Source organism: Tupaia chinensis, unplaced genomic scaffold (assembly GCF_000334495.1).
Source record: "Tupaia chinensis unplaced genomic scaffold, TupChi_1.0 Scaffold000420_1, whole genome shotgun sequence".
Taxonomy (NCBI): Eukaryota; Metazoa; Chordata; class Mammalia; order Scandentia; family Tupaiidae; genus Tupaia; species Tupaia belangeri.
Window position 1 is genome coordinate 1,546,604 of NW_006159925.1, and position 22,083 is coordinate 1,568,686.

Genomic DNA, 22,083 nt, shown 5'->3' on the forward strand with positions numbered 1-22,083 from the left:
ATTCTGAAAAAGAAGAACAAAGTTTGAGTACTCGTTTCAGTATTCACCATAAGGCTACAATAATCAAGAATGACTAGTCCTGGAGAAAGATAGGGCCACAGACCAATGGAGTAACAGAGAGACAGAAAACAGACTCACAAAAATATAATCAACTCAGCTTTGATAAAGGTCTAAAACCAATTAGCATTTACAAAACCAATGAAGCACTTATAGGACAAACCATGACGGAAAAAAACAGGTGCCCATATTCATAAATAAAAATTAAATAAGAAAGAAATCTTACACATTTACTAGAAAATAACTCAAATCATAAATCTAAATGTAATACAGGAAAGTCCAAGACTTCTAGAAGAAAATAGGATAAAAATCTAGGTAAATGAGTTTTGTGATGAGTTCCTAGATGTGTGGGGGAAGGGAGTTGGCATAGTGACTGTGTCGCTGGACTCCCATGTAGTTGATTGTAGTCCGAGTTCTGGACTTGGTGGCTTAAACTGTACGTGGGTACTCAGGATCCCAAGAGGAGAATGGAGGAGAAGGAATTGCAGCATGGCCATGTCCCCTGGGGGGTGCTTTCTGTCTCTCTGTCTCTCTCTGTCTTTCTGGCAAGTACATGCACCCTACAGCAAAAACCTCCCCTCCCCCAAAAAATATGTGGGGGAAAAAAAGGAGTTGTGCATTTTTAAATTTAAAAATTCTTCTCTTGAAAAATAGTGTTACAGAATGAAAAGATTGGAAGAAACTATCTATATTGGCAAAACCTATGCCTGATAAAGGGTATGTATCCAAAAGACACACAAGTCCTTAAGATTATACAATAACATCACAATTTTTAAAAATGAGCAAAAAAGAAAAGATTAGACACCTCAACAGGAAAGATACAAATAGCAAAGAAATATGCAAAAATAATATACTTACAATAATTTATCATTAGATCATTTTAAACCCAACCACTAATGGGATAGATATTTCATAACTATTACAATGATTAAAATTCAGCAAACCAGAAGTACCTAATTCTAACAAGGATGTGGAGCAATATAAACTTTCATTAATTTCTGGTGGGAAGGTAAAAGTGTACAACCACTTTCGAAGTGATTTAGAGGTCTCTTACACAGTTAAAAATATTCTTGATGGTTAAACTGAATGAAGTGTCACCTAAATCTGTCTCTGTACTGAGGTGAGGAGTGCGGCCTGGGGCTGCCTATTTACATAGTGAGCCATAACCTAGCTTGATGTGTAACCAAGCTATAAACACACTTATGAACATAAGTTCATAAGGACCAAGCGTTTGAGTCTCAGACCAGCCGCAGTAGCCAGACCACCAGCCAATCAGATGTGGAAGAGCTGCCAAAACGTGGACTTATGAGGCAAATGCTGATAGCACAGAGTAGACCGTTTCTGTTTGGCACTTCCTTTTCTCTGGCTATAAATATAATCTGTGCATGTCATGAGTGAAGCATTCAAAACAACCTCTGGTCTGGAATTCTGCCCCATTATAGAACCTTATTCTTGTTCCAATAAACTTTGTTAAATTTTCTTATCACAGTTTTTTCTTTAACACAATATATGATCCAACATTCAACCTTCTAGGTATTTACCCAACTGATTGCAAAACTTACGTCTACATAAAACCAGCATATTAATGTTTACAGAGGATTTATAAGTGCCCCAAACTGAAAGCAAGCAGGATACTCTTCAGCAGATAAATGAATAAATTGTGGTACAACCACACAAGGGAGTATTATTTGTGATAAAATAAGAGCTATTAAGCCAGGAAAGTCATGGATGATTATGAAACAAAAACTGCTAAGTGAAAGAAGCCAATCTGTAAAGTTTATACACTGAATAATTCCAAGTTTATGAAATCCTGAAAAAATTAAAAATCTGTAAAGAGCTTTCAAAAAATCTGTTTGTCATGGGTTCAGGAGAGAAGGGAAAGGACTGATGAGATGAAGGAGATAGGGAATCGGACAATGGTGCTTCTATGGTGGTGAAACTATTTTTTGTGATATTGTAATGTGAATACCTAGTACCATGCCTAAGTTAAACTATGGAGCTTTACAGCATTATGAGTGAACCACTGCATACATTTAACAAAACAGAGAGAGAAAAGAAAAGAAAGAAAATCTTTTAGGAGTTCTAAGGATTCCTGGAAGAAATGCCAACTGCGAGAAGAGAATCAGACTGTATTATGAAACAACTTCACTACACAGTGTGCTGATCTAAGTGACTAGAAATGAAAGTTTTTGAGACTGAAGACAAAAGTCAATTTAAGTATTGCAATTCATTAGATTCAATTGTATTCTAGGGAAATAGGGCTTTACTCTGATACTGTTATACACACACACAGTCTGGGATTAATAAATCAAATAGACACCAGATTTCTTATGGTTTGGAGTCAAGTTTCTTAACTTTTGCGGTGAAAATCAATAGATAATCCAAGGAATATGGCTAGAATAATTCTTGTGGTGATAAAGAGTTGGAAAAAACAGTGTGAGTTTATTTTTAAACTCAATATAGAGAGTTACACATAGAAATGTTTATAGATATGCATGTACACACCACTTGTATAACCTTATATATTTTCTTGCCTTGCCAACTTACAGACTTAGAAGAAACAACATTCCAGTAACAATAGTTCATATCATATCCACAGATCTTAACTTTTTTCACTTTAATACCATTCATTGTCTAAGAAAATGAAACAGGACACTTTAAATAAATTGCTTACATGACTGAGGCAGGAAATATATAAATTGAGGAAGCAGCAGTTAGCATAATGGCTGTGTAGTCGACTGGTTTGAGTCCCAGACCTGGTGGCTTAAACTCACACTGGGCACGTGTGTGTGCGTGCCCAAGATCCTGAGAGGAGAATGGAGGAGAAGGGATTGTGGCATGGCCATCCCCCTGGGGGTGATTTCTCACTTTCTGTCTCTCTGTCTCTCTCTTTCTGGCGAGCGCACGCACCCTAAAGTAAAAACCTCTCCAAAAAAATAAGTAAATAAATAATAATTTATATATATATATATATATATATAAATTGAGGCTGAAATATCTTGTGGTAAATTAATAAAGTCTCCAAATAAAATCAAACAAATAAAGAAACAGAAAGGGATCAGGAGGCAGCGTGGTGATTAGGGTGCTCTACTTCCACATGGCTGACCATGGTTCGAATCCCAAACACAGTGGGCGGCTTGAAAATCAGACCAGGCACATGAGCATGCATGCCCAAAATCCCAAGAAGAGAACAGAGAAGGGACCATCCCCTCCATCCCCCATGGGTGATTTCTTACTTTCTCCCTTTCCCTGTCTCCAGTGAGTATATGCTCTCTATCCAAAAACCTAAAAAATAAAATGAAACAAAAAAAGAATCTACAATGATAGGGTAAAGTTTCACAGGAGACCAGAGAAGCTAGAACAATTAGAGCAAAAGAATGAAAAAGGTAGTATTAGATTATAGCCCAAAGTATAAAATACCTATGGGTCTACACTAAAATAAATAAGTTTTTATCAAAATACATAAACAAAAGGGAGAGAAGAAAAAAACAATTCCTGTAGATGCTCTGTTTTTTTTTTTTTTTTTTTTAAGAGGTTTCTTTTTTTGTTCTAGGGCTCATGCGCTCCCCTGAAAGACAGAGAAACAGACAGAGAGAAAGAAAGCGAGAAATCATCCCCCAGGGGGGATGGCCATGCCACAACTCCTTCTCCTCCATTCTCCTCTCGGGATCTTGGGCATGCACGCACACGTGCCCAGCGTGTTTTAAGCCACCAGGTCTAGGACTTGAACTGCGGTTGACTACATGGGAGTTCAGTGAAATAACCATTATGCTAACTGCTGGTCCCGATGCTCTGTTTTATAGACCACACATATTAAATCCTCCTCTCAGAAGGGAGGAGAGGAGATCGTGGTGTGGCCATCCCCCACAGTGGGATTTCTTGCTTTCTGTCTGTCTCTCCATCAAGCACATGCACTCTATAGCTAAAATCTCAATCTTTCTCCCCCACCCCTCTTTTTTGTTAAAAAAAAAAAAAAAAAAAAAAAAAAATCTCCTCTCTAGAAAGTCTTAAAATCACTATTATTAGATTCAGGTGCTTTCGTTAATAGATTTGAGTCACCTCACTTCAATGTAATCAATGACAACACTCCACCTTTCTCTCACCTTAATGGCACCAAAACACCCTGTAACTTCTGCTACTTCTTATGTATTACCACCTTTCTTGAACACTGAAAAGACAACACTTCTTTCATTAGATGAGAGGGGAATCTTCAAAAAGCTCATGGAAGATTTGCATTTTGAGAAACTTCATGAATTAAAAAAAAATTGTTAACAAATACACTTGTACTTTAATTCCATTTCTTTCACAAACTATTTGAAGTCCTCTAGAACAGTTTTCTTGTATGTTATTTTTATAATGTGTTAAGTTGTTTATTGCAAAATGAAAAATGAATTACTAGATAATAACATAAAGATAGTTTAAAATATATGCTATCAAATAAATGGGAGAACTGTTCCTACAAGAGGGTTTATATTATGCTCAATATACTCAAGGTCAGAACTACATATCTTCTATTTCAGGTATATGTTTTAGTTCAATATGAACATTAATTTCCCAGAAAGGGGCCTGGAGGCGTCAATACTTTCACAAGCATAGCAAAAGTTATGGCACAACTGGACATAATCTCACGAAGGGCAGCGGGTATAGCATTTTTAAATGCACTTCCCACCACCCTCTGAGAAAGGAAATTCTCTCTCTAGCTGCTCATATCCCAAGCGTACCTCAGTATTTTAGCAAATATCTGTGTATTCTTGAAGGAAAAATGCTACACTGAGTCTGACAGGTTCAAGAGAGACATAGTTTATATCAGATTTAATAAAATATTATGGGAAATATACACTGCTCATTATATATGCATTCCATGCACTATCACAGGGTACATGGATGTAACAGGTTCAGAATGTCCCTAAATTCTCCTAGGTTTCATACAAGAAAAATACTATAAATAATACCTTAGTAAGAATAAACTATCCTGAACAAATGCTAAACCAAAAGGGATACCAGAACCAGTGTAAATTATTACAGCTCTGGGAAAAATCACACTATATTGTCAACCTACATGTATTTTACCTTTATTATTTTTTCTTTTAAGTCTGAATTCCTTGTCTCCTGGAACTTTAATATATTTGATACCTTTTTTCTGCATATTAGTAAGATGCATTTAAGAACAAAATTTTTACTTATAAGTATGCATCTTTAAATATTATACTACCCAACCTTTTTCAAAATTGGCTTCTAGGTAACTAAGAATTAAGAGTTTCTTTTCATAGCTATAAACTCTATTTACTTAAAAATATTCTAGAACCACAGTTTTAGAAGTTTTTAAACTAATAATTATCAAAGAATGTTATGAAGAATACTCCCATCTGTGTCTTCATAAAGATTTCATCAATAGTGATGGGACCAGCAGTTAGCGTAATGGCTATGTCGCTGGACTCCAATGTAGTCGACCGTGGCTCAAGTCCTGACCTGGTGGCTTAAACTCAGGCCGGGCGCGTGTGCGTGCGTGCCCAAGATCCCAAGAGGAGAATGGAGGAGAAGGGACTGTGGCATGGCCATCCCCCCTGGAGGGTGATTTCTTGCTGTCTGTCTTTCTGGCAAGTGCACGCACCCTATAGCAAAAACCTCTCAAAAAGAAAAAAGAAAAAAAGACTTCATCTGTAGTGTCAGTTTTTATTTTTTTTAGAGGTTTTTGCCTTAGGGCATATGTACTTGCCAGAGAGACAGACAGAAAGTGAGAAATAACCGCCCCCCCCCGGGGGGGGGATTGATGACAACACAATCCCTTCTCCTCCTTTCTCCTCTTGGGATTGTGGGCACGCATGCACATGCGCTTGGTGTGTGTTTTAAGCTGCTAGGTCTGTGACTTGAACCATGTTTGACTACGTGGGATTCCAGCAATGTAACCATTACACCACCTGCTCATCCCAGTGTCAAGATAATTTTTAATTCCACCTAGGACAATCTGCATTATGGGGCTAGGTGATGGTGCCTTGGTAGTGGAACTGGACCTACACAAGAAAGGTTGGGTTCATGACCAGAGACCTTCCCAAGCACATTGGGCATGCACAGAACCTGCTGAGACTGGGGGTGGATGGTGGTGTGAAGACTCTGTTAGAAGTGCCTGTCTCTCTGTAGGGCTCTCTCTCTCCTATGAAAGAAATAAAAACATTGAAAAGTAATATTTTATATCTTCTCTTATTTTAAATTGCCAGAGGGGATATGTACCCACCAGGAAGAGACAATGGGAGGAAGCACACTTCTAGGGGCATGGTCATGCCACAATCCCTTCTCTTCTACTTCTCTATCCTGTACGGAGTTGGGACACATTTACACATTCAAGCACCATCTTTTTCTCAAGCCACTGGGGCCACATTCAGACTGAAGTCACTCTCGTGCAATCCAGCTCCCCAAACTACTAGACTTTTGGGGCCAACCCTACAAGAAGTCTTCAGCTCAAATGATATACAATTGTCCAGTTTAGTTTCTTCATTTTTTCTAAAATTCATTTTGTCTTTTTAGCTAACTGTTCAAAATATTCACCACCCCTCTCCCAGTGAATAAGAGAGATTCTTTTCCAGAGCTGTGTCACAATGACACACATAAAAGTAACCAGCTGTGTTGCTGAGGTTTGCCTGCTAAGTTGGGAGCAGCTCGGGAAAGGAAGGTTTGCCTAACAGTCATATCTGTGTTCCCATTACTTGGAAGACTTATGGACTGTTCTAGAATCAATTAATTAGATGGTGTTTTTCAGGGATATAATTGAACTTAGGTTTTGACTATAGAATTAACTTGGAGATGACTCACTTTTATAAGAAAAGTATTATAGGAAAAAAACAAAGCAATCTTTTCACTCCCTTTTATGTCGTCTTGTGAAACCAGCAAGATTTGGTGATAACTAGCTCACTGCCTGTCACTGGGTGTGACTATTTGACAGATTCCGTCAGTACACTTAAATTTCAGGGCTGTTAAAATAGAAAATAGAGAATCTCATGGCAGAAGTGAAAGAAATTGGTGATTAACCTTAAATGGGAAAAGCAGAAAGGAGTTCATTGATAAGCATTATTCACTGAAAAAAAGGGAATGACTACTTAAATATTCTGAATAAAAAAGCTTGATAGTTAGAAAAAGGCCAAAAACCTGTGATATATATTTTTAAATGTAATGTTATACTAAAATTTAAACTAATTTTTAAATATTATCTTACCATGTGACAAATTGTGTTTTTAATATTCTCACAATGAAAATGTCACATGCTTTGTGCTTCCTGAGTAATTACTCCCCTCTTCCATAAAATGTTTATTTCATGATCTAAATGGATTTGGGGAAGTGTTGGTTTGACAGAAGGATTCTATCACTTACTATGTGCAAAATGTCTGACCAAGATCTTTCATCATTCTAATCTCAGACTTATGTGTAAAATTTGAAATCAATGCTTACCACAGAGAAGTAACATACAGGGGCCAGAAGATGGTGTAATGGTTGTATCACTGAAGTCTCACATGGCCGACAGTGGCTCAAGTCCCAGACCAGATAACTTGAGATTCACGCTGGGCACATGCACATGTGTGCCCAAGATCCCAGAAGGAGAATGGAGTAGAAGAGATTGTGGCATGGCCATGCTCCAGGGGATGACTTCTCACTTTCCCTATCAATGTCTCTGTCCTTGTCTCTCTCCCTAGCAAGGGCATGCATCCTATGGCAAAAACCTCTTAAAAAAAAAAAAAGTAACATTCAGGTCACATGGAATTTTATATAAAAATGTGTAAAATACTGCATTGTGGGTGAAGCAATAAAAAATGTGATGTGATAATAGAAGAAAATATGAGGAGACTTCAAAACTTCACTGAAAAAATGGAAGGTACAAATTTATTTTGCTGCACAAAAATATGAAATACATGCCTACTTTTACATTATACACATTTTTATAAACTTTTTGAAGACCTTTTGTACAGTTCTGTCATAGTTTTATGTGTGTGTGTGTGTGTTGTTGTTTTTTTTTTTTTTTGAGAGGTTTTTGCTATGGGACACATGCGCTCGCCAGACAGACAGAGACAGAGAGACAGAAAGTGAGAAATCATGCCCCGGGGGGATGGCCACACCACAATCCCTTCTCCTCCATTCTCCTCTTGGGATCTTGGGCATGCACGCATACGTGCTCAGCTTGAGTTTTAAGCCACCAGGTCTGGGACTCAAACCCCGGTCGACTACATGGAAGTCCGGCAACATGGCCATTATGCTAACTGCTGGTACTCTGTCATAGATTTTTAAAATATAGTCAACTTAAAATGTCTTATCTGTCATTCTGTGCCAGTACCTGTTATGGGCTAATTACGTATTAAACTGTGCCCCCTTCCACTTCCTTCAGAATTCACATGTTGATGGTCTGCTTTCTTGTACCTCACAATGTGACCTTAATTAGCAACAGAGTTACTGTAGGTCAAGTTAAAGATGTGGCCATACTGGAGTAGGGTAGGCCCTACTTCAATATGACTGGTGTGTTTACAAAACAGAAAAACTTGGATGCGGACACCCAGATATAATACCATGTGCAAATGAAGGTTGAGATCTGAAACCTCTATAAGCCAATGAATGGCAAAGATCGCCAGCAATCCACCAGAACTGGGGAAGAGTTACAGAATAGATTTCCTCACAGCCCTCAGAAGGCACCAACCTTGCCAACAACTTGATGTTGGATGTCTAGCCTCCAGAACTGTAAGCAATTTGTTTCTGTTGTTCATTTCACCTGGTGTGTGGTAGTTGGTTTTAGGAACCCTGGCAAACTGATAAGGGGCCTTTGGCCAGCACATGGGCTTCTGTAGAGTTGGAGCAGCTTTATATGAACTCACCATACATTGTTGAAGTTGGCCTAGTTGATCATCAAATTTTTTGGCTTCCTCTTCACAAATATTTGAATTTTTATTGTATAAACTCCTACGATCTCTACTATAAATTTATCTTTCCTATGACCTGCTTATTATGACAAAGTTAATCCATGACACACTTTTTAATAACATGTAAGTTTCTTTTCAAAATTATCTCCAATTATAAACTTCCAGGACTTTTTAAAATAAAACTTTGTGCCATTTTTTTTTTATGACAAAGAGTCTTTTACTTTTAAATGATCAGTATACCAAGTAATAACAGGTAACAAGTTTGTGAATGCTATCACCTAGTATTTTGATTAAAAGAAACTAAAAGCAGCCTAAACGATTATACTAGTAGTCACTGTTCTAATCTTTAGTGGGAATGGACTGCTTTAAGGCTGGCAGCTGCTTCACACAGGTTACAAGTAACTATTTACTATTTTTGCATAGATAAAGTCCTGACCTTCAAGAAATTATTAGGGAAAATAATTATTTAATCCCTTTCTTTCTTCAAAGAATTTCCTTCTTCACTAGATCTCAGAAAGAAAAAGTTAACATTGAGATACATGTTGCTTGAGCTAAAGGCATAGGAAAATAACATATACCCATTAAATTTCTAAGAAAAATGAAGTAAAAAGATGAAATCTTTGGATAAGTTCTAAATCTGTACAAAGAAGCTAGATTTGTTACTCTGCAAAAAGGGAAGGGACCTGTTATATAACACATAAATATATTTTAATACCTTTCCCAAGAATAACACTGGAGTTCTGCAAGGCTTCATTCCATGAGGGCACCTAAGATGACAGTTCATGGGACAGGCACTTCGTTCCTCTCCTATCCTTTCATGCGGTAGTTTTCATGGATTTCGGTCCAGATGGCACAGACAAAGACCAAGCAGGATATTCAGACTTCATCCCTGCTCTGTAGGAAGCAGTTCTACATATGCTCCTGGGTCTCCTTCTTCACGTCAGCACTGCAACTACCATGGGATCGCAGAACTGCCTGTCCTTGGCCTTGAACTCTCTCCCTCTGCAGGAGGTACTGTTCAGGTTCAGCCTGAGCTCCTGCTTGGGCTTGCTTCAGCCCCGTCCCCATTCTTTTGCTTGCGGGCCTCAGACACCTTGGCACTCCTCCGCTGGCAGTAACTGCTGGATGGTCTGCGACGGCCAGCCATGGCACTGGCGACGACTCGGAGGTCTCCGCCAGTAGCCTTAACTGGCTAGAAGGCCCTTTGGGTCAGTCAACCCCTCCAACTATTCTAACTTCACCATTATGAATAACTTATCATGATTATTCATTCGTTCAACAGCTATACCAACTCTTTTTAAAAACATTAAAGGGATCATATCACTCTCTAGCTAAAAAAAAAAAAAAAAAAGAAAAAAAAAAGAAAAGAAAAATGTTCAATAGATTTCCATCACATTTAAACTAAAATTAAGCACCTTAAAATTGTGCTCAGGGCCTTGCCTATTCTGATCACTGTGACCTTCCCAGTTCCATCTTTGCTTTACTCATTGCTCTGTTAGCCTCACCGTGCTGCACCTCAAATGGGCTCATCTGACTCAGCATGAAGTTGGCAAACTGAGCAAAGAAAAAATACAGGACACCCAGTTACATCTGAATTTCACATAAACAAGGAATACTTCTTTAGTATAAGTATGCTCTATGCAATATTTGGGACACTTACAATAAAACAAATGCTGTTTTCCTGAAACTCAAATATAACTAGGTGTTCTGTATTTGAATTGGCAACTCCAGCATCAAGGCCTTTGCACTTGTTCTCTCCATAGTAAAATCATTTTGAGATCCTGACACGACTTGCTTTCTTGTTTCTTTCAGGTCTCAATTATCACCTCCTCCTAGAGGCCACACCACTTAATATAGAATTCCAATTGAACAATGCCTTATGATGCTTTTCTTTTTCCCTTATACTGTTGATATTTAATGTGTTTACTTTTATTACACTAAAATGAAGCCCTCAAGGGTATATTTCTGTTTGTGTTTATTCATTTTTTTGTCCTTAGTTTGCTATGGGGCATGTATTCTCACACCAGGGTAAGACAAAGAAAGATGGGGGCAAGAGAAAAGAAGTAAGAATGCACCTCTTAAGTGGATAGTCACACCACTATCCCTTCTCCTCCATTCTCCTCTAGGAATCTCAGACACACATGCACATGTGCCTGGTGTGTTTTTCTAGCCACCAGGTCAGGATTCAAACCACTCAGTTGACCATGTGGAATCCAGTTGCCTTAACCATCACATCACTGGCTATCCCTATTAATTCAGTTTTATCATCAGTTCCCAGAGAAATGATTATTCAAATTTTTTCTCAATATTATATTCATAATTCCAGAAGTATCTAGTATAATAAATTGTAAAAAATGCATGGATTACTGAGAATCATCATTGAATACTAGGCATGGTGCAACTATAATGCATATGAGAATGAAATAAAAATGGTCATGATTAATAGGAGCTTAGGGTCTAGTGAAGAATGCATACTTTGGTCATAAAGTTTCAAAATAGATATTCAAAACTGTGATTGAGATAAATGTTAAGCAGGAGATTGTTTTACAAGAGGATAAAATAAGTGATCTACTTCATCCACAAGATTAAAACGTTTTTCTAATGTAAAGAGTTTTGAACAGAAATGTGTCAGAGCAATCCAAATTAAGAAAGGACATAATTGTGTTTCAAGATGAAAAATCACAAGCAGTTTTCCATGGTAGAAGACTGGAAAAAGTTTAAAATGGATAGAATAAAGAAAAAGATGAAAATCATATTGCAATGTAAAGCTAACATTCAGATGGGGACTCTGCTAAAAAAAATGTTATAGAGATACATACTATCCTACAGATAATAAGAACATTTTGGGATATTTAACATGGTTGGAGAGACTTATCTAATCAGATGTATTTGGGAAGGGGGAAAGAAAAGAGCACTGGACCTGCAGTGTTAAGAACATGTGGCAGGATCAACGCAGCTGAAATAGTTGGGAGGCTACTGTGAACATCCCAATGGGAAGCATTAGTTAGAGCTAGGTGACAGAGAGGGAGAAAAGTAGATTGGATCTGAGATGTGCCAAGGAAGAAAAAGAGAGAGGACTTGGTGATAAATTAACTATTGTGGATGAAGGAGATGGACATGTCACGATTTATTGATAGTTCTCTGGTTTGCACAAATGGATTAAATCAGGCCACTTACTGAGGAAGAGAAAATAGGAAATGTAGTGATTAAGGAGATGAGAAAGGGGGTGATTAATATGATTTTGAGTTTGTTGAACTTGAATGTCTTTTGATATATGTAAATTTTCAATTAGATTGTTAGACAAATGGGTAGTACTCAGTGAAAAAATAGGAGAGAGATAAAGTAGTGACATACTTGGGTATGCAGGTGACAATGGCATTTTTTGGCAGACTACAACATAAGGGATAGTTCAACATCCAATCTTAAGTAAATCCAACAAGAAACAGTTTGGGCAGGAAGAATAAATCAGCAAGGGAGAGAAGAATGGACGAAGCAGGCAAGATAGCTACGTAAGAGTACCTTGGGTATCAGGACAAATTTTTCAAGGAAAGCATCTTCAGCAGGCTTGAAGTTGCTATGGGTCAAGTACATTTACTGCTAACAATTTCTGCTTCATTTTTCCCACAAAGAACAATGGTGATGTTAATAGGGTATGTGAGTGTTGAAAGAGAGAAATTTAGAAAATTATTAGTCAAAAAAGTAATTTTATAAGCCACATACAACTCCAGGACTATTATGTTATCTGATCTTCATATGGTTGCTACAAATCTCCCATTTTGCATTTCCTTGTGGAACTGTATAATTAACATATTCTATCAGAGAGAAAATATTAATATCTGGTTTTTCTCTGTTTTCTTAAACTTGATTTATCTACACTATGAAATTCTTGGGAAAATAATATCGTTTGTATTATTATAAGCAGAAATTTGGAGGATTTCTCCCCTAGAGATATTACGTGTTTCTATGTGTATATATTTTAAAAATGCATAAATTTATATTCCTGAAATTTAGTATTTTGACATAGAGGCATCTGAGTAGTGGTTATGGTTTAAACATATATACAGGTTAATTAGAATTTTTATTTCCAATATATATTTCCAGAATTACTTTCCTTTATTTTTTAATCTTTTGAGAGATTTTTGCAATAGGGCACGTCCACTCAGAAGAGAAACAGAGAGACAGAGAGAAAGTGAGAAATCACCTCCACCCCGGGGAAGAGTGACCATAACACAATCTCTTCTCCTCCATTCTCCTCTGGGGATTTGGGGTAAGCATGTGGAAATTTTAAGCCACCATGCCTAAGACTTGAGCCACAGTCAGTCATATGGGAGTCTATCGTTATAACCATTATGCAACCTGCTGGCCCCCAGAATTACTTTTAAAAAATAATTCAGTGGGCCAGCAGGTGGAGTGGTGGTTAAGGCACTGATTCCCATATGGTCTACAATAGTTCAATTCCCCAGACCCAATGGCCTGAAAAAAAAATCACACTAGGCACATGTGTGTGTGTATACCCCAAAACCCTAGAAGTTAATGGAGGAGAGGTGATCACAGTGTGACCCTATGGCAAAAACCTAAAATTCAAAGAAAGAGGGACCGACAAGTGGTAGGGTTTGTAAGAGCACTGAAGTACCACATGACCAACTGCGGTTCAAGTTCTAGACCTGGCGGCTTGCTTTCTTACTTTCTCTCTCTCTGCCCCTCTCTGGTCAAAACTAAAATATAAATAAATAAATAAATAAACAATATAAAATAATTAAAAAATAAGAAAAAGATTTTGAATTTAAGCTATAATATTCTTTATTTTATTCAATATTCAATAATTATAAATAAATTGTCCTTAATTTAAGTAGGTTTTTTTGTTTCCATTTTTTTCCCTCATAAAAAGGTTTAGAATTTTATCAGATGCTTCGGTTTTCTTAGTGTTCTTCTGAAAAACTTCCTTTCAGTAAACTTCTTGCTTAAAGTTTAGAACATTTATTCTGAATGTCAGAATGAACCATGATATGGTAGATCTAAAACAGTAGCTGTAGATGTTCAGTTCATATTCCTCGTGGTAAGATTTAATATATCCATTAATAATATATTAGTTTTCTAGTGCTGCCCTAACAAAGTATATAACCTGATAGCTTCTAAAAACATAAATTTACTGCTTCACATTTCCCTGTACTAAACGTCCAAAATTGGGGTGGAAGGTGGCACGGCAGGTGAGGTGCTGGACTCCTGAATGACCAACCACAGTTGGAGTCCCAGACCTAGTGGCCTGAAACTCACACTGGGCACATTTGTGTGCATACACGTCCAGAATTCCAAGAGGAGAATAGACGAGAAGGGCTTGTGGCATGGCCATATGGCTGGTGGGAGCTGGGGGAAGATTTCTCATGTTTCCTGTCTCTTTTCTCTGGTAAGCACATACTCCCTAAGGGAAAAACCTAAAAGTAATAATTTTTTTTTTTTAAGTCTAAAATCAAGGTGTAGGTGAGAACATGCTATTCTGAAATCTGTAGAGAAATTCTTCATTGCTGTTTATCAGATTCTGATAGTTTGGTGGCAGTATTTGGCATTATTTTATTTTATTTTTAGGAATTATTTATTTGCGGCCATCAGGCGTATAGTGGTTAAGGCACTAGACTCTCACGTGGCCAACCACTGTTCAAGTCCTGGACTCTGCAGCTTAAAACTCACACTGGGTGCATGTGCATGTGTGAGTGCAAAAATCCCAATAGGAGAATGGAGAAGGGATTGTAGCTTGGCCATCCTCCTGGGGGGTGATTTCTTACATTCTGTCTCTGTCTCTCTGTTATTTTTTTAATTTGACCCAATAGACACACAGAGAGAGAAAGAAAGAAAGAAAACAAGCCATAAGATTCAGGACTCAAACCACATTTGGCCATGTGGGAGTCCACAACCACCATGCTACTTGCTGTCCCCAGTATTTGGCATTTTTTAGCTCACAATAGTACAATTACAATTTTTGCATTTATGTCTGTCTTCTTGGAGCTGTCTTCTTGTAAGAAGACAGCTGTCTTATAAGATCAGTCATGGGATTAGGGGTTCATCAAATTCCAGTAGGACCTCATCTTAATGTCTGCAATGGCTATTTTCAAATACAGCCCCATTCTGAGGCATGGCATTTAGAACTTCAACATACCCTGTTTTTACAGGACACAATTCAACCCATAACAAGTCTCTTGTTTTAAGCCCAAAATAGATTATTTTATCAGATATTATCAGAGAAGGTATAACAAGAAGTTCATCTTTACCTCCATTCACAGATCAAACTTATGTAATCTAAGAGTAAAAAAAGTAATACAAATTTTGAATTAAGTACAAAATACCAAACAGGTATTGCTCCCTGGTACCTGGCATAGCTAGGATAATCTATGATGAAAATCACCTTAAAACTATAACTGAAAGATTCACTAAAATAATTGCCCAAGAGAGTGGACAGCTCAAAATCGGAAAAAAAAAATGTATATGCAAGAATCCAGAGTGTAGAAACAGATCTGCATATATTCATATACTAGAATCATAAGACTCAGAAAGAAAACAAAAACTCTGTTTCTCTATAGACAGACAGGACACACACACACATACAAGACTGAAATCTAAAATATTTAAAGAAATAATACTAGAACATATAAGAATTCTAAATGTGTAAAACTCTGCAATGCATTAGTGATACGGTGAAAATATACTTCTGAATTTTTCTCAAATTCTCAAACTAAAGGATAGCAAGTAAAACTCAGTAGCACAACAATAGATCTAAAAAATACATGAAGCAAAATATGATAAAACAGGAAAATAGTCAAATCCACAATTACAGTTTGTGACTTCGACATTCATATCATAGTTACTGATAGACTCTGGGAAAAGTCAATAAAAATACAGAAGACATAAATACCATTAACAATCTACTTCAGGTATTTGAAGTTTATAGAACCGCCACCCCAGCCCCCACCACACTCACACACACACACAAAACATTCATAAAAATCGATCATATTCTGTGCTTTAACACAAACAAGACTGAAAAAGATATATAATATGATCTGGCATGCTTAACAGCATTAAACTTGAAGTAATTATCAGAAAGATCTGCAAACCAACTATATTTTAGAAATTAAAGAGCACACAAGTAACTCTCCAGAAGGTCAAAGAAGAAGGTATAAGGTAAATTAGAACACTCTGAATTGACTAAATATAAAAATAAAATGTCCCACATTTGTGAGATGCAAATTAATGGTATTTAGAGTAAAACTTATCACATTAATGCTCATGAGAAAAAAAGAAGCACCTCAAAGCAATTCTGAGTTACTATTTCAAGAGACAAAAAGAGAAGCAAAAGGGGCAAATTAAAACAAACAGAAACAAGCAGCAAGTAATAAGGATAATAGAATGCACGTAAAGGAAAACAATTCATGAGTTTGAGCACAGAGAATTAAAAATGGAGAAGGGTCATTAATCCAAAAGTGATTCTTTGGAAAGATCAATGTGGGAGATAGGATTTTAAGCTGCCCTTCAAGTTTTGGTTTTTGACTATATAACTGGACACTAGTCTAGAAACTTCTGTAAATAACTTACATGAAGTTACATGACCATAAAATAGAAAGACTATACTGTATTACCCAGCTGTGCTTATTCTAATTCCTAAATCTGTAGAAACAAGTGACAGCTAGAAGAGTCAGTCAGATAAATGCAGTAACAGGAGAAGCAGAGATCTCAACTGTGAAACATACTGTGGAAGCATTGAAAGAAGGGTCAATATGCAATGTCCAGAGAGAGTCCTTTAGGAGCCAATGTCACTTTCCAGTTGAAAGTAAGCCAGCTAGCAAGTGGGAGCCTCAGTCCCACAGCCACAAGAAAATAGATTCAGCCAACAATTTGAATAAGTTCAGGGGTAGACCCTTCTCATTGTCTCCTGATAAAGAGCACCTTGATTTTAATCTGTGAAACCCAGAGCAGGAAAATCAAGCTAATACAGACTTCTCAACAGAACTCTGAAAAAAGGATTATGTGTTGGTGTAAGCTGCTAAATTGTGGTTGTTTTTAAGGCATTGCAGAAAACACAATAAATATAATCATTAAACTTCTAGCAGAATGACAAAGAAAAAAGATACAATTTGCAAATATGAGGCACTCCACGGAATCAACAGAAATTATCAGGAAGCGAGGCAATGCCATGAGCAACTCTTTGCCCATAAATTTGACAACTCTGATAAAATGAACAATCTGAAAGATAGAACCTTCAGGACAAATCAAAATACTAGGTCATCAGGAAAGTCATGATGTATTTTTCTATATGAAAATGTGTCATGACTTTCCAAATGACCCAATACATAACATAAAATATATACTATATATTAAAGAATTCAATTTCATTAAAGCATTCAAAGAAAATGCCAGATCTCAGCATCTAAACTGAATTCTACAAAACATTTAAGAAATAATTACATACATACAGAATCTCTCCTAGAATATGGAAGCAAACATTTTCAAATTTATTTTAAAAGGTTAGCATAGGAACCAGCAGATGGCATAATGGTTAAATACTCCCACATGTGCAAACTCAGTTCGCGTCCTGGACCCAGTGTCTTGAAATTTGCTGAGTGGATATGTGTGCCAGTCAAAAACCCAGAGAGGAGAATAGAGGAAAGGGACTGTGGCATGGCTATCTCCTTTAGTGGGGAGTGACTTCTTGCTTTCTGTCTCTCTAGCTCTCTCTTTTTCTCTCTGGTGACAGAGCAAAAATCTCTCTTAAAAATAAATAAATAAAAGGCTAGCATATTGGCTCCATAAATAAAACATTATAAAATCTGAGAAGTCTACGTTAATATCCCTCAACAAACACAAAAAATTCAAATACAATGTAATGAATATTATATATCATAACCAATAAACTTACCTTAGTGATAAAAGTTTATTTCACAATCAAGAATTAATTGATAGAAGTCACCCTTTCAACATATTGAAAAAGAAAAACCATATGATTTCAATACTGGAATAGAATTTAATACAAATTAACAGCCATTTATGATAAAAACTGTCAGCAAACTAGGACTACAATGGAACTTCCTTCACCTCAAAACAAAGAATAAATTACTAAAAAGAGTATAAAGCCAAAGAGATATTTAGTAGTGAAAGACTTTATTTTTCCTTCTAAGATCAGGAATAAGGCAAGGATATTGACGTTCACCACACAGAATATGTTAGTGCTAAGTAAAACAAACAAACAAAAGCCATGAAATGGATTAAGACAGAAAGAAATTTGTGTATATATAAAAATAATTATCTACAAAAAAAAAAACCCTTAAAAACAAAATTTCCAAATATTTACTAGAGTAAACAAATGAGTTTATCAATGCTATAGGATATAAGGTCAACATGCAAAAATTTGTTGACATACATGTTTTTGTAATGACTAACTGAAATTAAAAAAAAAAAGTACAAAGGCATAAAAAATTGAATATAAACAATCACAGGGACCAGTAGTTGGCATAAAGGCTATGTTGCCGGATTCCCATATAGTCGAATGCAGTTCAAGTCCCAGACCTGGTGCTTAAACTCACATCGGGTGCATGTGTGTGCTTGTGTGCCCAAGATCCTGAGAGGAGAATCGAAGAAAAGGGATTGCAGTGTGGCCATCCCCCCCAGGGGGTGATTTCTCACTTTCTGTCTCTCTCTGTCTTTCTGGTGAGTGCACGTGCTCTATAGTAAAAAATTCTCCAAATAAATAAACGCTCACAATATTTTTAGTATCTATATGTTGAAAACTACCACAAAATGACGAAAATAATCAAAGAGGACCTTAGACATGGATAGCTACATGTCCTATCCTGGTCATGTGTTACAACACAATATTTTAAGGTATCAACTGCAAATGAATTAACACAAAAATTAAAATTTCTAGTAAAAATTCCAGAATTTTATAGAAATTAAGAAAAAGACACTTAAATTTACACATAAATTAAAATAAGAATATCCAAAACAGTAGGAATATCCAGAACAAGATTGAAGACTTTACCCTACTAATGTCAAGAGTAACCATAAAGGCACACTAATCAAGACAAGTAAATTTAGAGGAGAATGGATAGCATTTTAAACAAACAACATGAAATATTTTCAACACTGGAAGCAAAAAAATCAAAATACAGGGGTATAAGATGGCTGACTGGAGGGATCCAGAACTCACCTCCTACATACAAAAGGAACAATAAGATAAATAATTACATTCACTTCTAAACAAGTGCCTGAAGAGAGCACTGGAATTTAGGAGGAAAACAAGTGAAAGGAAATAAAGAACCTAGATATATACCTTCTGCTGTATTAAAAAAAAAAAAAATAGTAGCACAGACCTAAATATAAAACCTAAAATGATAAAGCTAGTAGGATAAAAACACAAGATATGTGTGCTCTTTGATCTGGAAAAGATACGTCAGCAAAAGCATATACCAGTTAACAAAAGGATAAGGTAAAGTTGCTCTCGGAAAATACAGTTAAATAAAAAGGAACAGAAAAGTACTGTACAATAACTTACCTGATAAAGGATTTGCATTAAAAATACATAAAGAACTCTCAAAACCCAATAAAAAATTAGCTGCCTATTAAAGAAAGGTAATAGAGTTGAGCACATAAAAATATCCTCAATGACAGTAGTTCTTAGGGAAACCAAACATAATTCCACAATGAGATACCAGCCTACACTTACTAAAAACAGTTAACAGCCAAATTGGACAAGCAAACCACCACAGTAACAATAAACTAAAAAGACCAATGTTTGCAATGATGCAAATTCATACAGTGAGTGTGGAATAAACAAAATAGAACAACTGATTCAAAAAAAAAAAAAAAAAGGCCCTACACAGAGTCTTAAAATGTTAAGTGTACCTATACTAAACTACCCAGCAGTCTCACTTCGAGTCATTTACTCAAGTCAAATGAAAACTTGCATATATACAAAAACTTTTATGTAAATGTTTATAGAAACTTTTCTGCATTGCCCAAACAACAACAATCCCAATGTCCTTCACCTGGGTTATGGACAAACAGTAGTCCATTCATATAGTGGAATAGCACCTAGCAATTTAAAAGTATGAATTACTGACAAATGCCAGAATATATATGGCTGTCAAACAAATACTACTAGATGATGTAGTCAGACTGAAGCCTGCATGCCATAGGATTTCTTTTATTTGACATTCTAAAGAATGCAAATATACGGAGACAGAAAACAGATCAGTTCTGGCCAGGCTGTGGAGGAGGTAGTTAACTAAAAAGCAGTGTGAGGACATTTTTTTCTAGTGACAGAACTCATATCTTGTGATTGTGTTTGCACGATTATACAGCTGTCAAACTCAGAACTGTAAACTGAAAAGGGTATGTTCCATAAAGTATAAATTAAATTAATAAAATGAAACATGGAAACATACCAGTGTTTTTTTCTTTGCTATTGTTAATCTGAGTGTTGATATGTGGTTGTAATTCTGCATAAAAATACTTAAATACTATATTGTTTTATTTAAACACTTTCATTCATTAAAAAATACCAGAAAACAAATATGTCTTATACTTAAATAATATTTGAGTAGTAGGGAGAACAAATCAGCTTGACTCACTTTTTAAACATCTTCCTTTGGCCTAGCCTCCCCGTCTAATCAAATTACAGTAGAGGTTCAGATTTGCATATTCAGTATTAAAACTCTAAATGTTATCTGAAAAGGAGTACTTTGTAGGCTTTTGTGGTCATTTGTGAATCTGTGCAGAGTAGTAAAATAGTTGAGTCACATTATACACCTGTTCTTACTGTGGTAAAACAAAGCATATTCTGCCTTCATTCTTCTGCTGTTCTAACATACATACGTGTCCTATTTGCAATTTATTTAGTGCCCAAATTTCTTGCATGTTTGTGCTTTTCTTCTGATGACTGCATTGTTTAAAATGCCCCACAGGTAATGCTGACCTGCTGCCTAGAGGTCCTAAACACAAGAAGACCGCAATCTATTCTGCAGATGCAAATAATGCATGTTAGATAAGCTTCCTTTGGGCATGTGTTACAATGTGGTTGGCTCCAATCTCAACGTGAATGAATCAACAGTACCACACATCCAGAAAGAGGAGGAGATGGCAAGTTACCTGTATATGAGGCTGCTCGAAAGGTACTAACCCAACAGCTACCAGATATGAAGAAGCTCTGGAGAAGATGAGAAAGTGGCTACATTTCTGGATTCATGAGACAGCAACTAATAAACAAAGGAAAAATAATAATTTAGTAGTCTATGTTGTTATGAAGTAGAAGACCAAGAAATGCATGGATGTATCATTCAAGATCAGAAAAACTTCAAGCCCTCCTTGGCTAATGGTGGCTGGTTTCCATGTTTCAAAATATATACAGCTTTTTTTTTTTCAACTGTCACAAGTAATCACACTGGAAGAGCCAACACAGCTAAACTCAGAATCAGTCAACAATTGGAAGAAATTTGAAAATGGAAGTAAATGAAAGCTAATAGTTCAAATGATTAAAAAAATATGCAATGTGTGCTATAGTAGGAAGGAAAAAGGATATTCCCTAACTTGGCAAGTTTATTAACTCTAAACATTTGATTATGTCAGATGCCAGGGATACTTTGCATTTTTAATGTTTTAAAATAGACTCAAGTATCATTTTAACCAGAGGAAAATAAAATCTCTAAAATTTTATCATAAGCATTAAAAGCAAACAATAATAATGTATCTTAAAAAGGAGAAAGGGTGCAGTACACTATAAATCTCTATCATTTTTATAATCAATATATAACACTATAAATATCTTTATTGTACTTATTCTGTTCATAAACTTCACTTTTTATGAAAACTAAGGCTAAAACTCGTTTTTAAACTATGCAAATATTCTTGTAAAATTCAACCATTACACAGCTGTCATTTCGGGTTACTGGAAAAATTAACATATTTTTTTCAGCATATTTAATAAGACCTTCTGTTTATCTTGTTTAATTTATGAAACAATAGCACATATTGATGTCTCTGTCCAAGATTGTTTATGAACCCAAATGACTATTTCTGTTTTTTTCCCCTGATTTATTTGCTTTTTCTTCTTTCCTACTTTAATTTGATATAATGGTATAATTTTCCCTAC

At 36.1% G+C, this 22,083-nt stretch overlaps 1 long non-coding RNA gene across 4 annotated transcripts in view; it reads right to left on the reverse strand.

The window, feature by feature from the left end:
- Positions 1-22,083, reverse strand: part of LOC114008953 (uncharacterized) — a 70,923-nt gene that overhangs the window by 24,042 nt on the left and 24,798 nt on the right. For all 4 annotated transcript variants that reach the window (XR_003550435.1, XR_003550434.1, XR_003550437.1 and 1 more), the window contains exons 2-3: positions 21,084-21,190; positions 17,857-17,908 (exon numbers count right to left, since the gene is read on the reverse strand). This is a non-coding gene — a long non-coding RNA (uncharacterized LOC114008953). The remainder of the gene's footprint in view (positions 1-17,856; positions 17,909-21,083; positions 21,191-22,083) is intronic.